Source organism: Pleurodeles waltl, chromosome 3_2 (genome assembly GCF_031143425.1).
Source record: "Pleurodeles waltl isolate 20211129_DDA chromosome 3_2, aPleWal1.hap1.20221129, whole genome shotgun sequence".
Classification (NCBI taxonomy): Eukaryota; Metazoa; Chordata; class Amphibia; order Caudata; family Salamandridae; genus Pleurodeles; species Pleurodeles waltl.
This window is the reverse complement of record NC_090441.1, coordinates 49,559,356-49,579,390: the sequence shown is the minus strand read 5'-3', so window position 1 is coordinate 49,579,390 and position 20,035 is coordinate 49,559,356.

Below are 20,035 nucleotides of genomic sequence, written 5' to 3'. Positions count from 1 at the left end.
ATCTTGACTCACCGCAAGTTCATCTCTAATATTCCAATAACTTTTACTTTTGTGACTTCCTTGATGTATACTTTTTCAACCATTGCATAATAATTCCATTACTTCTGATAATATCTTGTCAGATAAAGATTCTTCATGCCACCTGTCCTCAGAAATTATTTCAAAGTCTACCTCACACACACATTCTGAATTGTCCATGTCGGTACCTACCAACTCATCATTTTGAAATTGAGTATTGGGTGTAACTAATCTAGACAAAACATCAGCAGGTATATTATCAGCACCAGGAACATATTTTACAACAAAATCATATTCCTGCAACCCAACAATCCACTTGGTGATCCTCCCTGACACAGAATCAATACCTTTAGAAGAGAAAACTTCACACGGGCTTATGGTCTGTCCTCACTACAAAAGAGCCACCCCACAAGAATTTCTTCAATTTCTTTATGGCCCAAAACACAGCTAGAGCTTCTCTTTCAATGACAGAATACTTAGTTTCTGCCCCTTTAAGGCTTCTGGATATAAAGACAATAGTGTTTTCAGGAGCGCATCCACCTTGTTGCAACACTGCTCCTAATCCTTTACTACTCGCATCAGTTGTCAAGAATGATTGAGAATTCGGGTCAAACTCTTTCAAAGCAGGTGCACAAGATAGAGCTTCTTTGATTTTATCAAATTCCTTCTCACATTCTTCACTCCATGTGAATTCTGCTCCTTTCTTTAACAACCCTCTCATGTGGTAGCATGAACTCGCAAAACCTTTGACAAATTTACTATAGTACTCTGCCATACCTAGAAATCTCAACAATTCTTCTTTGGACGTGGGGGGGGGCCTAAACCATGAATAGTGTCAACTAGTTCCTTCTTTGGTATATGTCCATCACCAGTTATGGTGTGACCCAAATAATCTATAGTGTTGACAGCAAATTTATATTTCTCAGATTTGATTGTTAAACCATGTTCCGAAATTTTCCTTAGGACTTCTCTAATTCTCATCTCATGTTGTGAGGAATCTTTGCCATAAACTAGGATATCATCCTGATAGATACACACACCCTCTAGTCCTCTTAAAATGCGTTCCATCAATCTTTGGAACACAGAGGCAGCCGAAACCAACCCAAATGGTAAACGGATAAATCTAAATGTCCCGAACGGCGTTATGAAAGCCGTTAAACTTCTACTGGATTCCTCTAACAATACCTGGTGATAAGCTAAGGTTAAATCGATAGTAGAAAATACCTTTGCACCCGATACCCTAGTTAGTAACTCAGAGATGTTGGGGAGAGGCTACTTATCAACAACCACACATTTGTTGAGCTTACGAACGTCAACACATAATCTTATCTTTCCGTTAGGTTTCTTGGTAATGACTATCGGAGCCAACCATTCAGTTCCTTCTACCTCTTCAATTACCCCTTGATATATCAGTTTCTCTAATTCATCTTTGAGCTGACTTCTTATAGCAAAAGGAACATTGCGAACTTTGCTGCAGTAAGGAACAGAACCAGAAATCAATTTGATGCGGTGTGAGTAACCTTTCATACATCCAATTCTGTCAGAAAATACTTCTGCAAAATCTCGTCGGAGGGAATTCTCCATATTCGATGCATTGCAAAAGTTATCAATCAATCCAACAGTCGTTTGTTCCTTTAGTATAATTGGGGGCACACTGTTTGGGTCTAAAATCCTAAATCTTTCTGGTGCCACCAGCTAATTATACTGTCTCCCTTTTTCGAGATATATACTTTCCCAGATGTGTAACGCTGATTGTATTCAATTAGTCCTTGGAAATACCCATGTAACTCAATAGGTTCCCCAACATATGCATAAGGTCTAATATCTGGTTTCAACAGTTTGATGTACCCTCTGAGTTGCTCCTGGTAAAACTGGTTGGAGACAATAGTAATCTTGGCACCAGAATCAAAAAGTACTTTAGTTCGTTTACCTTCAATCGTAATATAATTTAGGGGACCATTAGATTTAGAATCGGACACCTGTAGTACTATTTGGTCCAATTGCGACACACACACATCGTCATCATCAGAGGGATGAGGATTAACAACATTCACACTAACTTTAGACTTACGGTGATTGCATACAACCGAGAAGTAACCCCTTTTCTTACAAAACAGACAGACACCATTTATAGCTGGACATGTGCTATCATTAGCGAAGTGACCTTCCTTCCCACATCTGTAACACTTTCTTTTCTTATTGAAACTTTGAGGTGTAGGTTTAGTATTGTTCCTAAAATTTTGTGACTTATTATCTTTTACCATAGCTACTTCATTGTGACCATTCCTTTTTATAACATCAACACACTTTAAGGAATGTTCAATACGCTTAGCTAGTGAAATGACTTCATCAAGGTGAGGATTATCTAACAACCACAACTCATCCCGCACTTTATCAATGATACAGCCTTGCATGAACTGATCACAAATTCTTTCATCTAGAGAAGAACCAAATTTGCAGGATGATGCTAAGCGTCTTAAGTCAGTTACGTAGTTTTCAACAGTTTCTTCATTTAGTTGTCGTCTTTGGCCAAAGTAATATCGTTTCAATATGGTACTGACTTTTGGTAAGTAGTGTAAGTCTAATTTTCTGATACAAATTTCATATTCGTTTAAGTTAACTGCCTCTTGCAAAGGTATATCAGGTAAATAGTCAAAAACTTCTTGACCCTCAGTTCCTAAGCAGTACTGGTGGCCTGTGTGAAGTTTTCTCTTCTAAAGGTATTGATTCTGTGTCAGGGAGGATCACCAAGTGGATTGTTGGGTTGCAGGAATATGATTTTGTTGTAAAATATGTTCCTGGTGCTGATAATATACCTGCTGATGTTTTGTCTAGATTAGTTACACCCAATACTCAATTTCAAAATGATGAGTTGGTAGGTACCAACATAGACAAATTAGAATGTGTGTGTGAGGTAGACTTTGAAATAATTTCTGAGGACAGGTGGCGTGAAGAATCTTTATCTGACAAGATATTATCTGAAGTAATGGAATTATTATGCAATGGTTGGAAAAGTATACATCAAGGAAGTCACGAAAGTAAAAGTTATTGGAATATTAGAGATGAACTTGCGGTGAGTCAAGATATTCTATTCAGAGGCACGAGGTTAGTGCCTCCACTTAATCTTAGAGACCAACTAATGAGCCAAGCCCATAGCAGTCACATGGGTATTTCTAAAACCAAAGAAAGGTGACGCTCTTCATAGTGGTGGCCTGGTATGGACAACCAAGTGGAGCGTTTAGTCAAAGAGTGTGTACAATGTGCAATGAGTGAAAAGGCAATGAAGCCTAGGGTACAACCGATGGTAATTAGAGAAAGCCCAAAGGGTCCGTGGAAGGATGTTACATTAGATATAGTAGGACCCATTCATGGTGAGAATTCTATCGACTACATAATCGTTGTAATTCGACATGTACTCTAGATGGCCAGAAGTGTGGTTCACTAAAAACATTGAGACGTGCAAAGTCATTGAATTTCTAAAGGATTTAATAACCAAGGAGGGTATTCCCTCAAATTTCCTCACTGATAATGCGGTGCAATTGACATCTAAAGAAATTAATGACTTTTTGAGTGGGTGTGGCATCAAACATAAACTTTGTGCATTGTACCATCCAGAATGCAATGGAATGGTAGAAAGGTTTAATAGAGTCATAAAGGAAACCATCTCCATTGCAAAAGACAACCAACTGGACTGGAAGAAGGAAATACTGAGGAAAGTTTATGTTTATAGACACACCCCTCACTCCTCTACTGGTCAAACACCTTTTTCTCTTTTCCGTGGTAGACGTGGTAATACTATCCTAGAACCTAAATGGGTTAATGACTTATTAGACAGGAAAAGAAATAGGGTGATTGGAGACTTAAACAACATGAAAAGGTGCTAAAGAGTAAGCTGAACTTTGATAGAACGAACTGTGTAAAGAAAACTCTCATTAAAGTTGGTGATTGGGTTATGATAAAACAGCCTTTTACAAAAAAAAGTGAGAGAAGATATTCATCTCCAATAAAGGTTACAAAGCTTTTTAATAATGTTGTCAAAACCCAGGATAACAGGATATGGAATTTAAATAGAGTTGTCAAATTTACCCAAACTGTAAAGGGCGACAAAGATTATGAGACAGAAAGAAGTGGGATTGATGCAAGAAGAACATCTTCAATGAGATCGCAAGATCGTGAAGAGAAACCTAAGAAAGAACCCATACTGAGGAGGTCAAACAGAAACTTCCAGATGCCCGCATATCTTAAAGACTATAAGTTAGAGTGAAATTTCACTTTAATGCTCAGATACAATTTTAGTTTTTTTTTTTCTTTCTTCTCTTGTTTTTTATATATTGTATATTTAAAGTCATAGGTAATTTATCTTTGTTTGAAGGGGAGGGAGAGGTGTTGTATTGTGTAAATTAGAATGGCAGTATGTCATATGCAGAAGGAATGTTACTATTTGAATGTGTGTGCGTTTCTACTGTGAGGATTCTACTGATCGGTGGAGACGAGCAGCAGCAGCTTAGAAGTGCTGGTGGAGGCTGGGATATTTTCCCTTATTCTAACTTGTTTTCAGAACTTCAAATTAAAAAAGAAATCCTGTTTTCATCTCACACAAGAGCCGTGTGAATCCTTCATTATAACACCAATTCAATGTCCGCTTTTGCTACCACCCTGCTACATACACTAACTCTATCTAGGGGAGCTGGTGGATTAAAAAAGTGGTGGGGCACTGAATGAGTGAGTAAGCAAGTCTGAACCGAAGAAAGACCTTGCAGGGCTTTTCTTGTTGCATGGAAATTTAGGAAAAAACGGTTTCAAATAGTGCATTTTACAGTTCAGACTCCAATACTCCAATTCTTAATAATTCATAATACTGGTCTCTCTGTGACCCTCTTAAGCTACACTGCCCCCAAACCCACATTAACACCAGTGGCTAGTCCTGTCCATTGTCTTTACAAGCTGGGGCCCTGCTACTTTTGTCCTAGGCCACAGTGGTCGGCTGACATATACAGCTTTGCTAAATTGGCAAGTCCCATCCCTCATGATGTCATTACATTGACTTGTGCCCAAGGGCAAGTAAAAAATCCTGCACTATATGCTGCCTGGACAGGATGAAGTGCATTTGAAAGACAATTGAAATGCTGTCATATGCTTGCATCCACCGATACATGGCATGAAGAAGTCCTACTGTATTAGTGATGCAGGGTAACCACCCAAATTTGCCATTGCCCACAGTACCTGCCCAGGAATCAACTTAAGACTAATTTTGCTAGAAAACAGATAAACATTAACAGCAAAATTAATTAACAGTTGGCTTACAACAAAGATTGCATTTTTTTACATTCTGTGTTTCAGTTTAGGAAATTATTTAGTAAACAAATAGTGCTGCCTCAAGGCATCTTATCATTGATAGCTATCTTTCCCCAAAAGAGGAAAAATTAAGTGTAACAACTAAACAAGATGTTATTAAAATTAGCATATGCGACATCTTAACCATCAGAGCAGTAATTTAAACATGTGTTACAGGACTTTGTGATGCCAACATGTACAGCCTGCGCCAACAGAATGTATCTATGTTTGCAGAGAAAGGTAAAGTTCCACTCACCAAGCATCTAGGGAACTATAAAATGTTTTTTAAATCTTGAAGAAGTGAAGGTAGGCCTGGGTCCAGCTGATGTGCTAATAGTGATCCCACCCAAACCCCTTGCATGGTCTGAGGCTGTCAGAGGGAGGAGACTGATGGACGGCAATGCTTCTGCTGTTCCGACGGTCCTGCATTTCAGCCCCAAGGTCTGCCATGGGAAACCATGATGAAATCTCGCAGGCAGGAGGAGACATAACGAGTGGGAAAAGCGACTTATCTTAAACATACCGCTGCACGTGTTCGCCACTCTTTTAGACCAGTCTTCAATGGCTGGACAAGCTGCTGGCCTCCGCCCACAACCTGGCCCCCTCAGCACCACCCACTACCACACTGCTAGAATGGGAGTCCTGCCCCGGGCCATTTCCTTGTATGATGTTTTGATGACTTGGCCCTGGGCTACAGCAGTAGCGCTGAGGGCAGACTTATGCTGCACTAGTAAAACAGACCATGCCCACTGAAAAGATGACACTGCCTCCTCTTCTTTCCTTATGCTTTAATTTATCCAACGTACAGGAATTCAGATGTACGCATCCAACCCTGGCAAAACCAAACAGCAACTGCCAACATTCCCTTTTCAATGTTCCCATTCTACTCTTGTTACTAAGGGAACCTTAACATTCCAAACTCTACTTCAACAATACAACATTTCTCCCCACGTAATAAAACATAAGTTTAAGTCAACCATTCATTAATGAAATACAACAATAAAAAAAACACACATAACATATAAAATGAAATTAGTCTGTATGATACTCTTTCAAGTAATTAGGTTTCCCTAAAATGAAATCAGTCTGTATAATACTCTTTCAGGTAATTTGGTTTCCTACTCAATCTCTTTTCTATTCATACATTCTCTGACACCTTCACTACACTTCCAATACCACCATTATCACCCTTCTGCAACTCACCTTTATTACACTTCACCACACTCTCTGTACTCCACCTCTTCCCATCATCCAAAATTACACTATATCTTCTCACACCGATCACCTGTTTAATGACTGACCATTTCGATAAACCTTTCCTGTTACCTTCACATATTCTGGTTCGCACCCAGTCTCCTTCCTCAAACCGGCCTCCCTTCACCCCACTCAATAATCTTCCATCATATCTCTCTTGCACCTTTTTTCACCCGACCTAACAGCCCCTCCTTATCAATCATCACCTTACCAGCTCTACCCATCCATCCTGGTACAGCAATAGTACATGGTTTCCTTCCTTTCAATAACATGAATGGGGTTTCCATCGTAAGGGAATGGGGAGTAGTACGATAACTCCACTGTAAATTTCTTATTTCCTTTCTCCAATCCAAACCACTTTGAAGTGACAACTGTATATTTTCATTAAGCACCCTGTTAACCTTTCTACAAGACCATTCTCCCTGGGATGAGCTACTGCCGATCTAATGTGCTTAATGCCACAGCATTCTAAATAGCCACTAAATTCCTTGGATGTGAATTGAGGACCATTATCTGTGACTAGGACTTCGGGATACCCTTCCCTTCTCCATACCTCCTCACAAAACTCTATGGCAACTCCTGATTTAACATCCCTTACCACACTTACCTCCACCCACTTAGAATTGTAGTCCATCATCACAATTGCATAATACTTTCCACTACTACCAAATTCAAATGGACCACACACATCCATTCCTACTTTCTTCCACAGTTCGCTCTGGAACGGTACTGGAACTACTGGAACCTTTTCACACTTATGTATTTTATCACTGCATGCACAACTCACGCAATTTCTCACAAATCGTTCCACATCTCGATCCATACCTGGCCACCAAAAATCTTCTCTAGCCTTCCTTTTCATACCTGACATGCTTCCATGACCTTCATGCAGAATTTCCAATACTTGCTCCCTCAGACTACCTGGTACAATCAGTTTGACCCTCTCCTCACAACCCCGTCTTGCTCGGACGATTCTGGCCACAAATTCTTATAATTTTCCAACTTATCAACACACACACACCTAACTTTTGCCATGGCTTATCCAAATTTTCCTTCAACACCTGCATTTCTACATCTTCTGCAACAACTGTTTTCCACGTATCCTCTGATATAGCCTTAATTTTCGTATCACGAATATCCTCCACCAGCCAATCCTAATCATCTTCCTCATCAGTTCCCTCCAATGGTAACCTCAACAATCAGTCTGCATTCACATTCCTCACTCCCGGAGCATACTCGACTGGGAAAGTATATTCTTGCAATCGGTACAACCACTTTGCAATCCTAGATGATGCCCCACTGGCTCTCTTGGTAGTAAATAAATCAATAAGTGGTTTATGATCATTTCGCAATTCAAACCTTCTTCCCCATACATAATTCCTGAAATATTGGAATCCCCACCAACACGCAAGTGCTCCCTTTTCTATTGCAGAATACGTCACCTCAGCACCCCTCAGTGGCCTTTTACGCGAATGCTACAACATGTTCTTTCCCTTCACACACCTGCATTAAAACAGCCCCCAATCCATGCATACTAGCATCTGCTGATACAATAGTGAGCCTCTGGGCCACAAAAGGCTTCAACTCTACAGCACTAATCACGCACCTCTTAAGTTCCTAAAATGCTCGCTGACACTCCTCCGTCCAAACATACTTTTGACTGTTCTTCATTAACCCAAGTAACGGGTGCGCCACATCAGCAAAATTCTTTACAAATTTTGCGTAATACTCTGCCAAACCCAAGAACAATCTTAACTGATCTTTATTCGCCGGACTAGGTGTCTTCTCAGTTGCTTCCAGTAACTTAGCCTTTGGTTTAATCCCACTCCCAGAAATAGAAATAGAAATAATTGATTCTGTGTCAGGGAGGATCACCAAGTGGATTGTTGGGTTGCAGGAATATGATTTTGTTGTAAAATATGTTCCTGGTGCTGATAATATACCTGCTGATGTTTTGTCTAGATTAGTTACACCCAATACTCAATTTCAAAATGATGAGTTGGTAGGTACCAACATAGACAATTCAGAATGTGTGTGTGAGGTAGACTTTGAAATAATTTCTGAGGACAGGTGGCGTGAAGAATCTTTATCTGACAAGATATTATCTGAAGTAATGGAATTATTATGCAATGGTTGGAAAAGTATACATCAAGGAAGTCACGAAAGTAAAAGTTATTGGAATATTAGAGATGAACTTGCGGTGAGTCAAGATATTCTATTCAGAGGCACGAGGTTAGTACCTCCACTTAATCTTAGAGACCAACTAATGAGCCAAGCCCATAGCAGTCACATGGGTATTTCTAAAACCAAAGAAAGGTGACTCTCTTCATAGTGGTGGCCTGGTATGGACAACCAAGTGGAGCGTTTAGTCAAAGAGTGTGTACAATGTGCAATGAGTGAAAAGGCAATGAAGCCTAGGGTACAACCGATGGTAATTAGAGAAAGCCCAAAGGGTCCGTGGAAGGATGTTACATTAGATATAGTAGGACCCATTCATGGTGAGAATTCTATCGACTACATAATCGTTGTAATTCGACATGTACTCTAGATGGCCAGAAGTGTGGTTCACTAAAAACATTGAGACGTGCAAAGTCATTGAATTTCTAAAGGATTTAATAACCAAGGAGGGTATTCCCTCAAATTTCCTCACTGATAATGCGGTGCAATTGACATCTAAAGAAATTAATGACTTTTTGAGTGGGTGTGGCATCAAACATAAACTTTGTGCATTGTACCATCCAGAATGCAATGGAATGGTAGAAAGGTTTAATAGAGTCATAAAGGAAACCATCTCCATTGCAAAAGACAACCAACTGGACTGGAAGAAGGAAATACTGAGGAAAGTTTATGTTTATAGACACACCCCTCACTCCTCTACTGGTCAAACACCTTTTTCTCTTTTCCGTGGTAGACGTGGTAATACTATCCTAGAACCTAAATGGGTTAATGACTTATTAGACAGGAAAAGAAATAGGGTGATTGGAGACTTAAACAACATGAAAAGGTGCTAAAGAGTAAGCTGAACTTTGATAGAACGAACTGTGTAAAGAAAACTCTCATTAAAGTTGGTGATTGGGTTATGATAAAACAGCCTTTTACAAAAAAAAGTGAGAGAAGATATTCATCTCCAATAAAGGTTACAAAGCTTTTTAATAATGTTGTCAAAACCCAGGATAACAGGATATGGAATTTAAATAGAATTGTCAAATTTACCCAAACTGTAAAGGGCGACAAAGATTATGAGACAGAAAGAAGTGGGATTGATGCAAGAAGAACATCTTCAATGAGATCGCAAGATCGTGAAGAGAAACCTAAGAAAGAACCCATACTGAGGAGGTCAAACAGAAACTTCCAGATGCCCGCATATCTTAAAGACTATAAGTTAGAGTGAAATTTCACTTTAATGCTCAGATACAATTTTAGTTATTTTTTTTTCTTTCTTCTCTTGTTTTTTATATATTGTATATTTAAAGTCATAGGTAATTTATCTTTGTTTGAAGGGGAGGGAGAGGTGTTGTATTGTGTAAATTAGAATGGCAGTATGTCATATGCAGAAGGAATGTTACTATTTGAATGTGTGTGCGTTTCTACTGTGAGGATTCTACTGATCGGTGGAGACGAGCAGCAGCAGCTTAGAAGTGCTGGTGGAGGCTGGGATATTTTCCCTTATTCTAACTTGTTTTCTGAACTTCAAATTAAAAAAGAAATCCTGTTTTCATCTCACACAAGAGCCGTGTGAATCCTTCATTATAACACCAATTCAATGTCCGCTTTTGCTACCACCCTGCTACATACACTAACTCTATCTAGGGGAGCTGGTGGATTAAAAAAGTGGTGGGGCACTGAATGAGTGAGTAAGCAAGTCTGAACCGAAGAAAGACCTTGCAGGGCTTTTCTTGTTGCATGGAAATTTAGGAAAAAACGGTTTCAAATAGTGCATTTTACAGTTCAGACTCCAATACTCCAATTCTTAATAATTCATAATACTGGTCTCTCTGTGACCCTCTTAAGCTACACTGCCCCCAAACCCACATTAACACCAGTGGCTAGTCCTGTCCATTGTCTTTACAAGCTGGGGCCCTGCTACTTTTGTCCTAGGCCACAGTGGTCGGCTGACATATACAGCTTTGCTAAATTGGCAAGTCCCATCCCTCATGATGTCATTACATTGACTTGTGCCCAAGTGCAAGTAAAAAATCCTGCACTATATGCTGCCTGGACAGGATGAAGTGCATTTGAAAGACAATTGAAATGCTGTCATATGCTTGCATCCACCGATACATGGCATGAAGAAGTCCTACTGTATTAGTGATGCAGGGTAACCACCCAAATTTGCCATTGCCCACAGTACCTGCCCAGGAATCAACTTAAGACTAATTTAGCTAGAAAACAGATAAACATTAACAGCAAAATGAATTAACAGTTGGCTTACAACAAAGATTGCATTTTTTTACATTCTGTGTTTCAGTTTAGGAAATTATTTAGTAAACAAATAGTGCTGCCTCAAGGCATCTTATCATTGATAGCTATCTTTCCCCAAAAGAGGAAAAATTAAGTGTAACAACTAAACAAGATGTTATTAAAATTAGCATATGCGACATCTTAACCATCAGAGCAGTAATTTAAACATGTGTTACAGGACTTTGTGATGCCAACATGAACAGCCTGCGCCAACAGAATGTATCTATGTTTGCAGAGAAAGGTAAAGTTCCACTCACCAAGCATCTAGGGAACTATAAAATGTTTTTTAAATCTTGAAGAAGTGAAGGTAGGCCTGGGTCCAGCTGATGTGCTAATAGTGATCCCACCCAAACCCCTTGCATGGTCTGAGGCTGTCAGAGGGAGGAGACTGATGGACGGCAATGCTTCTGCTGTTCCGACGGTCCTGCATTTCAGCCCCAAGGTCTGCCATGGGAAACCATGATGAAATCTCGCAGGCAGGAGGAGACATAACGAGTGGGAAAAGCAACTTATCTTAAACATACCGCTGCACGTGTTCGCCACTCTTTTAGACCAGTCTTCAATGGCTGGACAAGCTGCTGGCCTCCGCCCACAACCTGGCCCCCTCAGCACCACCCACTACCACACTGCTAGAATGGGAGTCCTGCCCCGGGCCATTTCCTTGTATGATGTTTTGATGACTCGGCCCTGGGCTACAGCAGTAGCGCTGAGGGCAGACTTATGCTGCACTAGTAAAACAGACCATGCCCACTGAAAAGATGACACTGCCTCCTCTTCTTTCCTTATGCTTTCATTTATCCAACGTACAGGAATTCAGATGTACGCATCCAACCCTGGCAAAACCAAACAGCAACTGCCAACATTCCCTTTTCAATGTTCCCATTCTACTCTTGTTACTAAGGGAACCTTAACATTCCAAACTCTACTTCAACAATACAACATTTCTCCCCACGTAATAAAACATAAGTTTAAGTCAACCATTCATTAATGAAATACAACAATAAAAAAAACACACATAACATATAAAATGAAATTAGTCTGTATGATACTCTTTCAAGTAATTAGGTTTCCCTAAAATGAAATCAGTCTGTATAATACTCTTTCAGGTAATTTGGTTTCCTACTCAATCTCTTTTCTATTCATACATTCTCTGACACCTTCACTACACTTCCAATACCACCATTATCACCCTTCTGCAACTCACCTTTATTACACTTCACCACACTCTCTGTACTCCACCTCTTCCCATCATCCAAAATTACACTATATCTTCTCACACCGATCACCTGTTTAATGACTGACCATTTCGATAAACCTTTCCTGTTACCTTCACATATTCTGGTTCGCACCCAGTCTCCTTCCTCAAACCGGCCTCCCTTCACCCCACTCAATAATCTTCCATCATATCTCTCTTGCACCTTTTTTCACCCGACCTAACAGCCCCTCCTTATCAATCATCACCTTACCAGCTCTACCCATCCATCCTGGTACAGCAATAGTACATGGTTTCCTTCCTTTCAATAACATGAATGGGGTTTCCATCGTAAGGGAATGCGGAGTAGTACGATAACTCCACTGTAAATTTCTTATTTCCTTTCTCCAATCCAAACCACTTTGAAGTGACAACTGTATATTTTCATTAAGCACCCTGTTAACCTTTCTACAAGACCATTCTCCCTGGGATGAGCTACTGCCGATCTAATGTGCTTAATGCCACAGCATTCTAAATAGCCACTAAATTCCTTGGATGTGAATTGAGGACCATTATCTGTGACTAGGACTTCGGGATACCCTTCCCTTCTCCATACCTCCTCACAAAACTCTATGGCAACTCCTGATTTAACATCCCTTACCACACTTACCTCCACCCACTTAGAATTGTAGTCCATCATCACAATTGCATAATACTTTCCACTACTACCAAATTCAAATGGACCACACACATCCATTCCTACTTTCTTCCACAGTTCGCTCTGGAACGGTACTGGAACTACTGGAACCTTTTCACACTTATGTATTTTATCACTGCATGCACAACTCACGCAATTTCTCACAAATCGTTCCACATCTCGATCCATACCTGGCCACCAAAAATCTTCTCTAGCCTTCCTTTTCATACCTGACATGCTTCCATGACCTTCATGCAGAATTTCCAATACTTGCTCCCTCAGACTACCTGGTACAATCAGTTTGTCCCCTCTCCTCACAACCCCGTCTTGCTCGGACGATTCTGGCCACAAATTCTTATAATTTTCCAACTTATCAACACACACACACCTAACTTTTGCCATGGCTTATCCAAATTTTCCTTCAACACCTGCATTTCTACATCTTCTGCAACAACTGTTTTCCACGTATCCTCTGATATAGCCTTAATTTTCGTATCACGAATATCCTCCACCAGCCAATCCTAATCATCTTCCTCATCAGTTCCCTCCAATGGTAACCTCAACAATCAGTCTGCATTCACATTCCTCACTCCCGGAGCATACTCGACTGGGAAAGTATATTCTTGCAATCGGTACAACCACTTTGCAATCCTAGATGATGCCCCACTGGCTCTCTTGGTAGTAAATAAATCAATAAGTGGTTTATGATCATTTCGCAATTCAAACCTTCTTCCCCATACATAATTCCTGAAATATTGGAATCCCCACCAACACACAAGTGCTCCCTTTTCTATTGCAGAATACGTCACCTCAGCACCCCTCAGTGGCCTTTTACGCGAATGCTACAACATGTTCTTTCCCTTCACACACCTGCATTAAAACAGCCCCCAATCCATGCATACTAGCATCTGCTGATACAATAGTGAGCCTCTGGGCCACAAAAGGCTTCAACTCTACAGCACTAATCACGCACCTCTTAAGTTCCTAAAATGCTCGCCGACACTCCTCCGTCCAAACATACTTTTGACTGTTCTTCATTAACCCAAGTAACGGGTGCGCCACATCAGCAAAATTCTTTACAAATTTTGCGTAATACTCTGCCAAACCCAAGAACAATCTTAACTGATCTTTATTCGCCGGACTAGGTGTCTTCTCAGTTGCTTCCAGTAACTTAGCCTTTGGTTTAATCCCACTCCCAGAAATAGAAATAGAAATAATTGATTCTGTGTCAGGGAGGATCACCAAGTGGATTGTTGGGTTGCAGGAATATGATTTTGTTGTAAAATATGTTCCTGGTGCTGATAATATACCTGCTGATGTTTTGTCTAGATTAGTTACACCCAATACTCAATTTCAAAATGATGAGTTGGTAGGTACCAACATAGACAATTCAGAATGTGTGTGTGAGGTAGACTTTGAAATAATTTCTGAGGACAGGTGGCGTGAAGAATCTTTATCTGACAAGATATTATCTGAAGTAATGGAATTATTATGCAATGGTTGGAAAAGTATACATCAAGGAAGTCACGAAAGTAAAAGTTATTGGAATATTAGAGATGAACTTGCGGTGAGTCAAGATATTCTATTCAGAGGCACGAGGTTAGTGCCTCCACTTAATCTTAGAGACCAACTAATGAGCCAAGCCCATAGCAGTCACATGGGTATTTCTAAAACCAAAGAAAGGTGACGCTCTTCATAGTGGTGGCCTGGTATGGACAACCAAGTGGAGCGTTTAGTCAAAGAGTGTGTACAATGTGCAATGAGTGAAAAGGCAATGAAGCCTAGGGTACAACCGATGGTAATTAGAGAAAGCCCAAAGGGTCCGTGGAAGGATGTTACATTAGATATAGTAGGACCCATTCATGGTGAGAATTCTATCGACTACATAATCGTTGTAATTCGACATGTACTCTAGATGGCCAGAAGTGTGGTTCACTAAAAACATTGAGACGTGCAAAGTCATTGAATTTCTAAAGGATTTAATAACCAAGGAGGGTATTCCCTCAAATTTCCTCACTGATAATGCGGTGCAATTGACATCTAAAGAAATTAATGACTTTTTGAGTGGGTGTGGCATCAAACATAAACTTTGTGCATTGTACCATCCAGAATGCAATGGAATGGTAGAAAGGTTTAATAGAGTCATAAAGGAAACCATCTCCATTGCAAAAGACAACCAACTGGACTGGAAGAAGGAAATACTGAGGAAAGTTTATGTTTATAGACACACCCCTCACTCCTCTACTGGTCAAACACCTTTTTCTCTTTTCCGTGGTAGACGTGGTAATACTATCCTAGAACCTAAATGGGTTAATGACTTATTAGACAGGAAAAGAAATAGGGTGATTGGAGACTTAAACAACATGAAAAGGTGCTAAAGAGTAAGCTGAACTTTGATAGAACGAACTGTGTAAAGAAAACTCTCATTAAAGTTGGTGATTGGGTTATGATAAAACAGCCTTTTACAAAAAAAAGTGAGAGAAGATATTCATCTCCAATAAAGGTTACAAAGCTTTTTAATAATGTTGTCAAAACCCAGGATAACAGGATATGGAATTTAAATAGAGTTGTCAAATTTACCCAAACTGTAAAGGGCGCCAAAGATTATGAGACAGAAAGAAGTGGGATTGATGCAAGAAGAACATCTTCAATGAGATCGCAAGATCGTGAAGAGAAACCTAAGAAAGAACCCATACTGAGGAGGTCAAACAGAAACTTCCAGATGCCCGCATATCTTAAAGACTATAAGTTAGAGTGAAATTTCACTTTAATGCTCAGATACAATTTTAGTTTTTTTTTTTCTTTCTTCTCTTGTTTTTTATATATTGTATATTTAAAGTCATAGGTAATTTATCTTTGTTTGAAGGGGAGGGAGAGGTGTTGTATTGTGTAAATTAGAATGGCAGTATGTCATATGCAGAAGGAATGTTACTATTTGAATGTGTGTGCGTTTCTACTGTGAGGATTCTACTGATCGGTGGAGACGAGCAGCAGCAGCTTAGAAGTGCTGGTGGAGGCTGGGATATTTTCCCTTATTCTAACTTGTTTTCTGAACTTCAAATTAAAAAAGAAATCCTGTTTTCATCTCACACAAGAGCCGTGTGAATCCTTCATTATAACACCAATTCAATGTCCGCTTTTGCTACCACCCTGCTACATACACTAACTCTATCTAGGGGAGCTGGTGGATTAAAAAAGTGGTGGGGCACTGAATGAGTGAGTAAGCAAGTCTGAACCGAAGAAAGACCTTGCAGGGCTTTTCTTGTTGCATGGAAATTTAGGAAAAAACGGTTTCAAATAGTGCATTTTACAGTTCAGAATCCAATACTCCAATTCTTAATAATTCATAATACTGGTCTCTCTGTGACCCTCTTAAGCTACACTGCCCCCAAACCCACATTAACACCAGTGGCTAGTCCTGTCCATTGTCTTTACAAGCTGGGGCCCTGCTACTTTTGTCCTAGGCCACAGTGGTCGGCTGACATATACAGCTTTGCTAAATTGGCAAGTCCCATCCCTCATGATGTCATTACATTGACTTGTGCCCAAGGGCAAGTAAAAAATCCTGCACTATATGCTGCCTGGACAGGATGAAGTGCATTTGAAAGACAATTGAAATGCTGTCATATGCTTGCATCCACCGATACATGGCATGAAGAAGTCCTACTGTATTAGTGATGCAGGGTAACCACCCAAATTTGCCATTGCCCACAGTACCTGCCCAGGAATCAACTTAAGACTAATTTTGCTAGAAAACAGATAAACATTAACAGCAAAATTAATTAACAGTTGGCTTACAACAAAGATTGCATTTTTTTACATTCTGTGTTTCAGTTTAGGAAATTATTTAGTAAACAAATAGTGCTGCCTCAAGGCATCTTATCATTGATAGCTATCTTTCCCCAAAAGAGGAAAAATTAAGTGTAACAACTAAACAAGATGTTATTAAAATTAGCATATGCAACATCTTAACCATCAGAGCAGTAATTTAAACATGTGTTACAGGACTTTGTGATGCCAACATGTACAGCCTGCGCCAACAGAATGTATCTATGTTTGCAGAGAAAGGTAAAGTTCCACTCACCAAGCATCTAGGGAACTATAAAATGTTTTTTAAATCTTGAAGAAGTGAAGGTAGGCCTGGGTCCAGCTGATGTGCTAATAGTGATCCCACCCAAACCCCTTGCATGGTCTGAGGCTGTCAGAGGGAGGAGACTGATGGACGGCAATGCTTCTGCTGTTCCGACGGTCCTGCATTTCAGCCCCAAGGTCTGCCATGGGAAACCATGATGAAATCTCGCAGGCAGGAGGAGACATAACGAGTGGGAAAAGCAACTTATCTTAAACATACCGCTGCACGTGTTCGCCACTCTTTTAGACCAGTCTTCAATGGCTGGACAAGCTGCTGGCCTCCGCCCACAACCTGGCCCCCTCAGCACCACCCACTACCACACTGCTAGAATGGGAGTCCTGCCCCGGGCCATTTCCTTGTATGATGTTTTGATGACTCGGCCCTGGGCTACAGCAGTAGCGCTGAGGGCAGACTTATGCTGCACTAGTAAAACAGACCATGCCCACTGAAAAGATGACACTGCCTCCTCTTCTTTCCTTATGCTTTAATTTATCCAACGTACAGGAATTCAGATGTACGCATCCAACCCTGGCAAAACCAAACAGCAACTGCCAACATTCCCTTTTCAATGTTCCCATTCTACTCTTGTTACTAAGGGAACCTTAACATTCCAAACTCTACTTCAACAATACAACATTTCTCCCCACGTAATAAAACATAAGTTTAAGTCAACCATTCATTAATGAAATACAACAATAAAAAAAACACACATAACATATAAAATGAAATTAGTCTGTATGATACTCTTTCAAGTAATTAGGTTTCCCTAAAATGAAATCAGTCTGTATAATACTCTTTCAGGTAATTTGGTTTCCTACTCAATCTCTTTTCTATTCATACATTCTCTGACACCTTCACTACACTTCCAATACCACCATTATCACCCTTCTGCAACTCACCTTTATTACACTTCACCACACTCTCTGTACTCCACCTCTTCCCATCATCCAAAATTACACTATATCTTCTCACACCGATCACCTGTTTAATGACTGACCATTTCGATAAACCTTTCCTGTTACCTTCACATATTCTGGTTCGCACCCAGTCTCCTTCCTCAAACCGGCCTCCCTTCACCCCACTCAATAATCTTCCATCATATCTCTCTTGCACCTTTTTTCACCCGACCTAACAGCCCCTCCTTATCAATCATCACCTTACCAGCTCTACCCATCCATCCTGGTACAGCAATAGTACATGGTTTCCTTCCTTTCAATAACATGAATGGGGTTTCCATCGTAAGGGAATGCGGAGTAGTACGATAACTCCACTGTAAATTTCTTATTTCCTTTCTCCAATCCAAACCACTTTGAAGTGACAACTGTATATTTTCATTAAGCACCCTGTTAACCTTTCTACAAGACCATTCTCCCTGGGATGAGCTACTGCCGATCTAATGTGCTTAATGCCACAACATTCTAAATAGCCACTAAATTCCTTGGATGTGAATTGAGGACCATTATCTGTGACTAGGACTTCGGGATACCCTTCCCTTCTCCATACCTCCTCACAAAACTCTATGGCAACTCCTGATTTAACATCCCTTACCACACTTACCTCCACCCACTTAGAATTGTAGTCCATCATCACAATTGCATAATACTTTCCACTACTACCAAATTCAAATGGACCACACACATCCATTCCTACTTTCTTCCACAGTTCGCTGTGGAACGGTACTGGAACTACTGGAACCTTTTCACACTTATGTATTTTATCACTGCATGCACAACTCACGCAATTTCTCACAAATCGTTCCACATCTCGATCCATACCTGGCCACCAAAAATCTTCTCTAGCCTTCCTTTTCATACCTGACATGCTTCCATGACCTTCATGCAGAATTTCCAATACTTGCTCCCTCAGACTACCTGGTACAATCAGTTTGTCCCCTCTCCTCACAACCCCGTCTTGCTCGGACGATTCTGGCCACAAATTCTTATAATTTTCCAACTTATCAACACACACACACCTAACTTTTGCCATGGCTTATCCAAATTTTCCTTCAACACCTGCATTTCTACATCTTCTGCAACAACTGTTTTCCACCTATCCTCTGATATAGCCTTAATTTTCGTATCACGAATATCCTCCACCAGCCAATCCTAATCATCTTCCTCATCAGTTCCCTCCAATGGTAACCTCAACAATCAGTCTGCATTCACATTCCTCACTCCCGGAGCATACTCGACTGGGAAAGTATATTCTTGCAATCGGTACAACCACTTTGCAATCCTAGATGATGCCCCACTGGCTCTCTTGGTAGTAAATAAATCAATAAGTGGTTTATGATCATTTCGCAATTCAAACCTTCTTCCCCATACATAATTCCTGAAATATTGGAATCCCCACCAACACGCAAGTGCTCCCTTTTCTATTGCAGAATACGTCACCTCAGCACCCCTCAGTGGCCTTTTACGCGAATGCTACAACATGTTCTTTCCCTTCACACACCTGCATTAAAACAGCCCCCAATCCATGCATACTAGCATCTGCTGATACAATAGTGAGCCTCTGGGCCACAAAAGGCTTCAACTCTACAGCACTAATCACGCACCTCTTAAGTTCCTAAAATGCTCGCTGACACTCCTCCGTCCAAACATACTTTTGACTGTTCTTCATTAACCCAAGTAACGGGTGCGCCACATCAGCAAAATTCTTTACAAATTTTGCGTAATACTCTGCCAAACCCAAGAACAATCTTAACTGATCTTTATTCGTCGGACTAGGTGTCTTCTCAGTTGCTTCCAGTAACTTAGCCTTTGGTTTAATCCCACTCCCAGAAATAGTTTGCCCCAGATATTCTACAGTGGAACATCCGAATTTGCACTTACTCAATTCCACCGTCAATCAGGCCTCTTCCAAGATTTGACACACCTTCTTCATCACACCACTATGTTCATCCATATTCTCCGCCCACACCAACACATCATCTTGAAAAAACCTC